The sequence below is a fragment of the Colius striatus genome, chromosome 17 (assembly GCF_028858725.1).
Source record: "Colius striatus isolate bColStr4 chromosome 17, bColStr4.1.hap1, whole genome shotgun sequence".
Taxonomy (NCBI): Eukaryota; Metazoa; Chordata; class Aves; order Coliiformes; family Coliidae; genus Colius; species Colius striatus.
In genome coordinates, this window is record NC_084775.1 from 7,000,113 (window position 1) to 7,011,924 (window position 11,812).

An 11,812-nucleotide genomic window follows, 5' to 3' on the forward strand; every position below is an offset into this window, starting at 1 on the left:
AAAAGCCCTTCCCTTCTGAGATCCAGTGTCAAGAGTGACTGGGATGAGGATGGCACTCCAGGCACAGCCAGCCAAGGTGAGTTCCTGTTTTATGGAGGCTAATGAGCAGGGAGGAGCTTCTTGCCAGGGCTGTCCCCTTGCAATCCTTTGATGTCCGAAGGGACAAAGAGAGGAAGGATCTGCAGCAATGGCTGGGGCTAAGGGAAGAAAATCAAAGAGAATTAACATGGCTTTGACATACAGGAAACCCTACAGGGGAAATGCACCTTGATTTACTGCTAACGCACTTATAAACAAATAGAGACAAGACCAAAACCATCGGTTGAAGACTCACCTACAAACTAAAAAACATCCCTTAAACAGCAAGTAGGAAAACTCTCCTTCTGGCCATTCCATGGATTTAAAGTAATTTTTATCTGCAGAGCAAAGAATCATTTTCCTCTTGATTTCTGGTATCAGAGTCAGGACTGTATCAAGCTTGTTCCTTCCCCAGTGGGCGATTAACAGTCTGTGGTAGTTTGCTGCCATGACTGGGATGCTGCGTGACTGAGTGTTTGTTCACCAACAGATGCCTTTGCTAACAGAGACATGGTGATGGTAGAACATCAGTTCTCTGCCCAGACTGTGCATTCACAGCCCTTCGCTGCACAGTGAACCTGACCATTGCACGTGTCTGCTCTGCCGCTCGGCACCGAGGCTGCTCCACACACAGCACCTACTCAGCTGAGCATTGAGAGAGAGCTGCAATGGCTTAATGACACAGCCGTGCTAGTGTACCACTTCAGGGCACCAAGCTCCTTCAGCTGGCACCTCTCTGGGTCCTGCAAGGGACCCAAGAGCCTTGCGGTGGATCGGGCCCTGGTTTCAGGCCTTGTTAGTGGCTTTGCTCTCACTGAAGGCAGACTGAGCAGAAACTGAAGGACTTGAGCATTTTCTCTTAATTAGTTTATTCTGCAAGTGTGACCATTAGCTTTTGTACTTACAAGTGCTAAGAGACAGCAATCAAGTCTCATGCTTCAGGGCACAGAACAGCCCCTGCACCCCAGTGAAGAAGTGAGTTCCATGCATTCGCACACAGAAATGGCTATACTAACATTTTAGGTCCAAGATGTCCAACAAGTGGAGGTCAACAGCAGGATATCAGACTCAAGGGGCCAGTGCTGGATCCTGCACAGCAAGTTTAGGACTTCTGCTCATTTCCAAGAGCATACTATAAGGCTGCAGCTGATTCACAGCCTGGTTTTGCTCCCAATAAAATAAACGTTTGTCAGTGATGTTACTGGAACATCTGATTTTTACTCTGATATGCAAAATGTTATTCTGAATTTACTTAGTCCCTATACCCTAACAACATCCTTTTAGCTCTGTTTGTACTGACTTTTGGAGCAGGCAATGCAAGCACATGCAAAGAGCACAAAAGAGTTTAATCAGAGGAGGAAATGGCTCTTTCAATAGTATATTGAGTTTTAGGCATCCCAGTACTAGATAGAGAGATAAAATCTAATGCTTAGTGTGGCAAGGAAGAATGTTTAAAAGGGGTTGCAGAGTTTGAGAAGTCTTGAGGAGGATTTTACAGCAGGAGATGGTCCATAGGCTCCTGGTACCTTTGAAGGACCACATCCAGCCTTCCTGACATGCCTTTAAAACTACTGGATAATACAGAAGACTATAAGATTTTCCCCTTCAGCTAAAATGGGGACATCCAGAGCTGGGGATTCTCAGTACCACGGAAGAGAGAACCATCATGTGGTGGAGCAACATCAACCTGTAGCTCAACTGGAGATTATTTATTATATATGTGGAAAAATACATTAGAAGAGAAAAGATCAGCTGAAAACGGTATCATGGTCAAGTCTCTGCTTGTACTTTTAGATGCTACCAGACACAAACAAAAGAGGATGCAGAAATGCTCTGCTACAAAAGGAATGCCAGCATACATCTGCCTCCCCGCACCGTGCCCTGCTTTTTTTCTAATGCTAGCATTTTAATTGTAGAAAGTGAAAAAGACAACTATAATCAGAATCTGAAAAGGAAAAATAGAACAAAAATTGGGTCAGATTCGAGCTAGCAGCGAGATGGATCAACATCCCACACAGTCAGAAACTGCACCACAGCAGCAGCAGCGCTGGGAATTTCAGACTCTTCACCTGACAGGAGCGTGGGATGTGTATCATGACTTACTGCTTCCCCCACCCAAGGCTACGAGATGGTCTCCTGCTGCCACTTCATTTGCACACTGCCATCAGCATGTCTAGAGAACACACATTTGCTACAAGTACTCAAATCCTTTTGGCTTTTCCCAGCTGATTGATGGGGAAGGTGGAGTCATTAATTACGCGTGACTAGTTAACAAAGAGTTTTCTGGCATTCTCCAGCACGGGAAAGGTTTTAAAAGTGTCAAAAAAAAAAGTGAAGTTGTTACTATTGCTGGAAAGTGACTAACAGCAGCAAGCCCCAGGAAACTCATCCCTAGCAAAGGGGAGAATGCAGCACATTACCCGTCCACGGAGAGCCCTCAGGCAGTTTGCTGGGAAGCCAGAGGTGAACGTGCTGGTGTTTAAGAGCTCACCAGCAAATTGGAGGCTGTGGGTGGGAGGGGATGGGAGAGCTAGTGGCTCTGACATGTGTAAGGCAGTAACACACAGAGCTCTGCTCAAAGCTCATTTACAGCAGCAGGATTTTTACATTTTACAGCAGCTGTGCCCAGCTCTAACGCTAGGCCCTCACTGTGCTGAGGGGGCAGGTAGGGCAGCACAGAAGGCAGGGGATGCCTGATGACAAAAGCAGAGGCCAAGAGCTTTTGCTTTGCATCTCTTTGAGGAGGTGATTAGAAAAAAAACATTCTCCCTCTTTTGTAGAAAGGCAAATGTTTTCTGACACTTCTCAGGCCTTAAGTGAAGCTTTAACCTTTAACACTCAACAGGACCTTGTAGGGAACCTGTCTGCACTCATACCCTCCCCCATTCCTGCCTTCTGAACTGGGAGATCTCATCTTGCCATCTCTGGCTGGTGTCTGGGGCTCTCAGACTGCACGAGAACAGATAAAAGTGTCTGGGCTAGCAGGAGGCCTGGGCTAGCAGGCCCCTGCACAAGATGCACCACAACCTCTGTCCCAGCAGAACTTCCTCTGCTCTGAGAGCAAACTCAAGGGCAAGGCGTAAAGTTACTGCCTGGGAGACTGTTACAATGCAACAGGATCATCTTTTGAAAGAACCAGTCTTGGATCATCGCTGATGTGTATCAGCACCTGGGTAGAGTGGCCAGTAATCCAACCTCAGCAGGGTTCCCTCCACACACACTGCTGCTTTATCCAAGCTGCCAAGGGAAGCAGCATTCTCTGGCTGAGCTTGCACGAGCGAGTAAGAATAACAGGGAGGAGTGCAAACTGCATTTAAGAGATACTCCCTTCTGAAATATGAGGATAGCCATACTGTCATTACATGTGACTCATTCAGCAGATTCCCACCTGGCAGACACAGGCCACAGCCCCAGAGCATCTTGGCAATCTCTTTATGAGGGATACTCTGCCCTCTGCACGGGACAAATCTGCAAGTATGGAAAGACATCATGACAGGACCTAAAATAAAATAGACAGCCCTACACTTACAGCTACTTATTTTCATATTTAATTAAAATCATGAAGCAGCCTCAGACTTTCCAGATAACTTCAGAATCCACAACCCTGCCCCTTAAACACAGGCTCAGCTCACTGCGGAGCACATGGGGCACCACTGAGCACATGGGGCCATGAGGAAAAGCTTTGTTTTTCCAGAGAAAAAGCCTGATGAAACTACTGTTCCTATGGTTGTCTCAGCCTCAAAGCATGTGTCTCCCTCTCCTTGCTAGGGACCAACATCTCACATAGAAAACAAGGAAATACAAGTGCAGCCCCTCAGACAGCACTGAGCTGCCTGAGAGGATGGAGCAGGGTCAGTCAGGACGGCATGGCTGAGATCTGGCAGTGTAGGCACTGCCCAAGTTTGGGCAGGTTTGTGAGCAGGTCTCTATGGGTGGCTACAGGAATGGTAAAAGCTTACAAAGTGTTCAGAGCTCCTCTGAAGAAGTAGTATATAGCATTGCCTATCTTGTGGTACTATAAGGAATAGTTCCTACCTGGTTCCTCACTGCACTCATGACACAGCATTTTATTCTGACAGTGGCAAATGGCACCTTTTCCCCCTACAGTTGGGTTTGATTGTTTTTTCCTGGGAAAAGTTGTCTAGTGTCTTTAGGTATGTTACATCTGCACTGCCATGCAGACACTCACCCTGGGACCCATGCAAGGGCCCCTGAGAAGGCAGAATCTCTGTAGCGCTGGAAATCCCACGCTGAGCCCTAAATTGCATCACCCTCAAATCTTCCCTGTGCTCTCAAAATGCACAAATCACATTTGGCAAAACAAAACAGTTGGTAACAGTCCAATGTGAACTCACAATGGGTGCCCTGGTGTTGTGGAGAGCTCAGCAGTGACAGGATCTGCTTTGCAAAGGACTGTATGAAAGTAGCTCACCTAAATGAAAAGTTGTACATTATGACTTTAACAGGAGGCTTTTTCTCTTGCAGGTTTGTGGATTGAGGTATCTGGCCACAGAGCTGTGCTCCTGAACTAAAGAAAAAGAGGATGCTCTTCTGTCTCCCTTTTATCATATCCGCCCTCCACAGCCCTCCTGGAATATGCACCCTTCTCCCAGCAGTTACTTAGCATTGAGACAAGAAGGGAAATAGTTAGCAGCCACTTAACACTGAAGGCTGAGTTTAGCCTCAAAGGCTATAGTCCAGAGTCAAATGCAAAATATTTCTGTCTAGATCTCTTTCAAGTCTTCACAGACTCCTGATGTTAGGTGCACTGTTTTCCTGTCAACCCATTGTGTCTCCCAGACACAGCTCAGCATTCTGTCCCACTCAAATACACAAAAAATACATACTGAAAGGACTTGACAGCAGCAAGAGCAGCTCTGCAAGACAGCACAGGAAAGGGTCAACCAAGCACTGTGGTGCCAGCGCTGCCCTTCCTCTGCTGGACCGGGGAAGCGTCCCTTCCTCCACACAGCCCTGCCAGAACCCTTCCTCCCCACCCCATCTCCATCAGAAGCCATAAAGGATCAGCCTTAGAAAACATGCAAACAGCTTGGGCTTACCACCCAGACATAAACACTTCTGTAGCTGTAGTTACACACATGGCACATAAACATACGTGAAGAGAAGCACCATGCAGGGCTTAAACTTTGCTGGCAGATTACTTAACTGTAAATTGAGCATCCTGAGCAGAATGGATGGAAGCCCAGCTGAAGGTGCTTGGGCAATCTCAGCTGAAAAGCCAATCTCAGGAAAAAGCAGCAGCCCAAACCCAGAAGCTCGTATCTAAACTTTTCACACTTCCCAGATTGCAGATCCACTGGCATGCTGCTTTATTTTCCTTGGAGTGCAAGCATTTGTAAAGCCAGCAAGACCTCAATCAAGTTACTTTGCAAGTTACTTTGTTTTATCAACCAAGATTTAATTCTAGCAGTTTCATAAGGAAATTCCCAGACACTGCTCATCACAACAAGGTTCTAAGGAAAACAGGAAATCAATAAACAGGGTAATTCCCAATTAAAGGAACTGTCTTCAAAGAACAAATGAAAACTGTTAAGATACAAAGGTTTGGGAATGAAAAAATCTATCAAGAGCTCTACAGAGCTGAGCAGAGTCCAGCTCCTCCAACTGAGGGCAAGTAACTAGCACTGGCAGCAAGCATGAGAGAACAGATCAGTTAAACAAAATGGAGCAGATTTTGATTCAGGGCACTTTACAAGAAATGCTGTTTTGTTTTACTCCCATCACTGATTTGAGTTTTTTCTGCTACACTACAGTTAATCATTTCTCTAAAAAAAAAGAGAAGTATAAGAAGTTATACAGCCACAGGGGACACACAACTGTGTGTGCACCTCACAGGAGGAAGGGAACCAAACCCACAGGATGTCTAACCAACCTGTGGAGTCTGAGCTGAGCTCTTTATAGGATCTCCCATAAAACCAAAATGAATGTTATGAGAGATTCACGTGGTACTTCCTCCAAGACAGCTTTTGAAAGCTGATACAGAGCTTTATGATGGAACACATATCATCTGTAGGACAAAGAGTTGGAAATATATATTCCTTTTAAGCCAAAAGTCCTTGGATAATTCCAAATCATACTTTTTTCTCACCCAACATGTTCACCAGCAAAATGATACTGGAGTCCACAGTAACAACATTCAGGTAAGACTCCTTCAACATCACTGGTAAAAGAAAAGAAGCACCTGTCAGATTTCACAGATCACTCAAGTCAGCAGTGGGATGAGGCTGTCATAAACTTACATGAATTGGATATCATCAATCTCAGCTACAACTTTTTCCTGCAATCCCTAATCTGTCTAGGTTTTTTCCTCCACTCTTCTCATATTGGCAAATTCCTCATCTCATTCTTTGTTGCAGCCATAGGCCAGAGTACAAGCTCCAGGCAGGATCACAGGCCCACGGCTCCCTCCCCCCACCCAGCAGAATGTGAAATGTTTATGACCTGGCTCTTATGGCTCTAGAGGTGCTGAATGGCCTTTTCCCCCCTCCAAATCCCAGCTCCTGATGGGCAGCTACAGACCAACTTTTAGTCGGTTTGGTCCATAGTTGTGGATTTTATTGCCCAGTTTGTCTCTTCAGCTCACATTTGTAAGCTCCAGAGTAGATTTTTCCCTGGGTAACACTCTGCAGCTCAAAGAACTCTCCTTGTTTTTATTACATCCTTAGTGATTAAAGGGATATTTAACCTCACAATGCTCCCTGCTGTGAATATAAAAGCACAGCATCATTTTGGATAGATGTGCTTAGAAAAATAAATTAAAATTTAGCCTTACTCTAGTGAACAAATGCTTCTAAGTTGTAAAGAACATCAGGCACTCAAATGATTTAAATACATTGGTTGCAATTCCTTGGGAAACCAAGGGATGACGCATAGCTGTGAGCTATCCAAACAGTTAATGCAGAGAAGTTCCACTTGCACTGAGAATAACAGAGGTATGCAGTGACTGCATTGCACTGAAAATACTGCATTTCAGCTACTTTGGCATAAGTTACTTGGATTTCTCCTCCTCTCTAGCCTGGCAATCACTAACACACACATCATATATACCATTCTTAAAAATACAATGTTTGCTTTTGTGATGGGAAAGCCCTTGTTAAATTACTGACACTTTACAATCTAATCTATGTCTGCCAATCAAATGTAGATACAAACAAACACCAACACGATCTAAATTCAACATAAATACTTAAATTCTGCTAAGAAGAATGCTGGGGAGTGTGCAGGAGGAAATCAAAGTCGTGTTTGAGAGCAAGCATTTCTTCTGAGCACAGTTTAGATGGTTATCAATAATGGGGTCACTGGTTTTGGCACCCCCTAATACGCAGATACTCACTTAAGCTTCTACAGGAGCTACTGCTGGGGTCAGACTTGAAGCCATAGAACTCACAGCTCTCCTCCTCCTCACTCTGAGCTTGCTTCACTGCCTTGCTACTCAGCTTCTTCCTCTTAATACAAAGTAAAAAACCAAAACAAAGGGACTATGGGCACAAGGAATACTCACACATGTGCAACGTGTACCCTGTGACCCATCCTGAGCTGTGACTGATGCTTTTCTCCTGACCGAGGCATTCAAAAAGGAGCTCTCCTGTTTGATTCTCTGTTGCCTGCTATTACATTCACTTGCATCGCAGCTATTCCCTCAGACCATTTCAAGAAGCACACAGGACCCAACTGGTATGTGTGACTTCTACACTTCTGCCAAGTTAGGCTGACACCAGGAGACTGGGTTAAAAGTACTCAGAGGGAAATACTGGCAGCATGACCACACAAGTCTTTAGATTCATTTCACATACACTTGTAAAGGACTGGTTGTGACAGGACAACTCAGCATTTCTTTCCTCTGCCTCTCCATGATGTTCCTGCCACATGAATTCTGGGTGATCAGGAGCCCTACTGTCAATTAATAGGAAATAAACTACTGCAATCATACTCAATGTTCCCACGGGGTTTTCTGCTAGAAGTTTAGATGTCATTATATATATGCAGTTAACTTATTACAGTCTGAAGTGATAAAATCAGGAGCATATTCAGTGGCTGAGATGATGAACCACTTTGTCCTACCTGGTGCTGTCACTACTGTTACTTGCTGTTGGCCAAAGCTGCAGCTTCTGTAAGGCCAGTGCATGTTCTGGCAGTGGCCAGCTGCAGACAGGTTCCTGAAGAACCCTGGAGAAGTGCAGAAGGGCTCCATAAATAACTCCTGTTCTTCAGAAAAACCATCTATTGTTCAGGAGATCCTGCCAAAAACCCACAAATCCAACCAAAAAGTGGGTAGGTGGGGGGAAAATGGATGGAAAAGCAAAGGTAGAAAGAAAGAAGGGAAAAATGCAAGGTAATACATAGTGAAGGGAAAAAAAAAGTAACAGGCTGTGCATGCTCCTGCCATTGGTATCCTCTCCCAGGACTCCGTGGTCTTGCCATCAGCTTTTGTACCCAGCTGATGATGCACAAAACCAAAATCCACTATTTCCACACATCACAACTCACAAAAGATCAGCTACTGACTCCTCAGGGCAGTGTGACTGCCAACTAAACACTGCTGAGTCTGGTAGAACACTCCTCTATTCTGCTCTTAGGCCTGGACTGGAGAGGTAGCAAAAGTGTCAAGCTATTGAGCCACTGCGTTTCATTTCACAATAAGTGCTTTCAGGTGACAGTGGAGACAGACTAAAGCCATCAGCCACTGTGTTAAGGCTGACAAATGATTGATCCATAGATGAAAGCAGCCATTTATCTGCAATTCTGAAGCACAAAGTTTGCTAGCTGTTCTCCTCTCTGCTTTCAGAGAGCTTCAAACAGCCCTTGAGGGAGAAGCAAGGACTTCAGTTCACACAAACCATGTCCACTCAGTTACAACTCATGTGCAGTGTTCATGATTCATCAGTTCATTTTCTGTGTCCTGACAAACTCTGCCAAGAGTAGCTCCTTCTTCCTTCCATCACAACTTTCTTTCCTAGCCCTTGTTACTCAAGATCAGCCCAAAACCAGAACATTCCTGGTGCTGAAAAGTCTTTGCTTTCCAAACTCCAACCCAGAACAACAGTACTGGACAACAGCAGATGGGCAATACCTTCCCCTCTGCTGTCTTAGTCCTAATGTTCTTGAAAGTGTCAGATTCAGCTTTGTAAGCTAAAATCCTTTTTTTTCCAGAACTGATTTAGCTCTGGTAGAGACAGCAGGTATATCTCATGGATTCTGGAGAGGGATGTGTCTGTCTTTGCCTGGTGAGGTCATCTTTGAGACTGACCTCCCACCTTTTGATACCTGGGTATGGTCCCTGATTAGTAGAAACACAGCAAACTCACTGCCTTGTTGTTTAAAGGTGACTGCAGAGAAGCTAAACTCACATAACAAACAAGGTAATACATTATCTTCAGCAAATAAACCATAATTCAGCAAAAAAGCAGCAAGATAAACCTTTCCCTCCCCCCACCATCTACATCAGTATTTTGTCAGTAAGGAAATATTCCCAAACCAGCAGCCCCCCATCAGTAACATGTCCTGCTTTGGAAATGTGTTACCTTGATGTTTATATAGCCACAGGAGACCATTCAACAATGGCAATGTGTTAATTCCATTGACATTATCGCTCAAATTCAGTCACAGGGGTTGGTGAATTCTTCTTTACATGTCTCTTTCATCTAAAAGAGAATAAGGCAGGACATAATGAAGGGTTAGTAACATATTGTTAAATGGTTACAAGACACAGGAAACTTCAACTGGGAAACAGGAAAAACTGAAAATTCCAAGTAAGTCTTGATTAGAAACAAAACTTGAGGTTTTGCTGTACTGAAGCACCCCAATTTCTCAGCAATCAGAGTTAAGGACTCTCCAAAAAAGTGAGGATGTTCTACACATACATGAGCAGACCCCTTGTTAGTTTTCTCCAGAACTCTGCTCATGGGAAGCTCTGAGTTATTCACCCATGCTCTTGCCTGACTCAACTCTGGCAGCAGTTCCTAGTGGATATTAATTCACCCAAAATAGAATTTGCTAGAGGATAAATTTAAGATATATAAAAATGCCTAGCTTCAAATTCAGTGGGCATTCGTTTGGAGGGGTGGGGGTGCATTTTGACAAGTAGTTTCCATTTTATAGAGGCAGAAAATGGAAGATAAATGGTTAAGCAAAAAAACTCATCAGCTAGTGGGAAAGCTCTGATGTACAATTCAGTTCTTAAGATTTAACCAATAAATCAAGGGTGTTATTGTGAAACAGGTGAGTAAAGTGAATATTGACATAGTACAGATACAAAATCCACCAAGAACAAGCCAGCATCTCGTCCACTGTATTCAGTATCACCAGTGCTGCTACTGCTCTGGAAGCACCAGGATTTCCTTGCTGGAACAGTATCAATCACTGAGGATGGAGGCCAACAGCTGGTAAAGAAAATGATAATCCTAACAAACACCCTGCCCCAGGGATGACACAAAGACAGGTATCACTAAATGAAACTTGACTTCATGATCTCTCTTCCTGGAACTTACAGTGTCAGTTGCTCTCCAAAGTTGATCTATATGCTACAGCCATCATAATTTCAGGGAGAATTAACTAGGGAAATGTGACTTCCTTAGTGGTGGTCTCAAATGAACATAGCATTTCAAAACTATAGTTTGTTCCAGTTTACTGTAATTGATTTGTTACCATGACCTCACATCACATTGTCATTTCATCTGCACACCCTACCATACCCAAGCTACCCACAGATTTCATTTGGGCTGAAATGTTTACCACCAGAGATACTTCCACCTTTCCTTGGCCTTCCGTATTCTTCAGTAGTTACTTGTGAACTTCTGAGTTCTCAAGTACTAGGGGAGTTAAGTCTACTTATTCCAAAGCACTTGTTTTCTATGGAAATTTTAGTTGAAGAGATATTTTAGGTCACTGAAGAAGTTATATACAGTAAAACTCTACAGTGAAATACAGGCTGATGATGCCCTTTGTTATCTTCACTGAAATCAAAAGTAGTCACTTCTATTTATATTTAGGTACCTTGTTGAACCAGGCACATATTTTAGAAGAATCATTGTCCTCTTCCTCTCTCCCTCTTCCCCAGCAGACTCTCTGCAATTGGAAACAACACTTTCATATTTTCATATGCTTTATGGTTACTTTTCCATTTGTCTTCATAGTGCCAGACAACACAGCAGCTGCTACACTGTGCTTTGTACTGAAATGTGACCATGCACACAAACAGGCATTGTAACAGCAGTGTCAATAGTTCTGAGGGTCCGTAGAAGTTGATCTTATTAAAAAAGCAAATGCAGCAGCAGTGTATGTAAGCACATACTATTTACTCTTCCATTTTAATTGATTTATTGATTGTCTAAAAGTGAACTCACTGATTTAGAGGGTAACATCTCCAGAGCAGTCATCTGAATTATGTGCAGTTGTTAAAGGCCCTTGTGCCTCTCAACAGCTGCTGACACACGTGCCCGAGGGGCTGAGCCTGCAGAGATGTTCCTGCTGAGGCTCAGCACCTGCCATCCCAGCTGCACAGGGACACGCTTGTGGCCAAGGGGGAAGAAGCTGAAAACACAGAGGGATTAAAAGGACTCTGAGGCTGCAGGCTCTCTAGCAATCTCACACTGCTCTCTCGTTTTCCTTCTTACATTGAGAGAAGCCGCTGTATTAACTTCCAAAGAAAAGTACAGGCCTGGTAAAACTTGACTTTGTAGAAGAATCTTTGTTCAGTTTGTTGGAAGATGAATTC

The 11,812-nt window shown here is 44.0% G+C and overlaps 1 long non-coding RNA gene across 1 annotated transcript; it reads right to left on the bottom strand.

Annotated features, from left to right (window-relative positions):
* Positions 1–47: 47 nt before the first annotated feature.
* LOC133627022 (uncharacterized) lies at positions 48–11,148 on the bottom strand. Its single transcript, XR_009819884.1, has 3 exons — positions 11,092–11,148; positions 9,621–9,740; positions 48–197 (listed from the first exon to the last, which is right to left on the bottom strand). It is a non-coding gene; the product is annotated as an uncharacterized LOC133627022 (long non-coding RNA).
* Between the last annotated feature and the right edge of the window lie 664 nt (positions 11,149–11,812).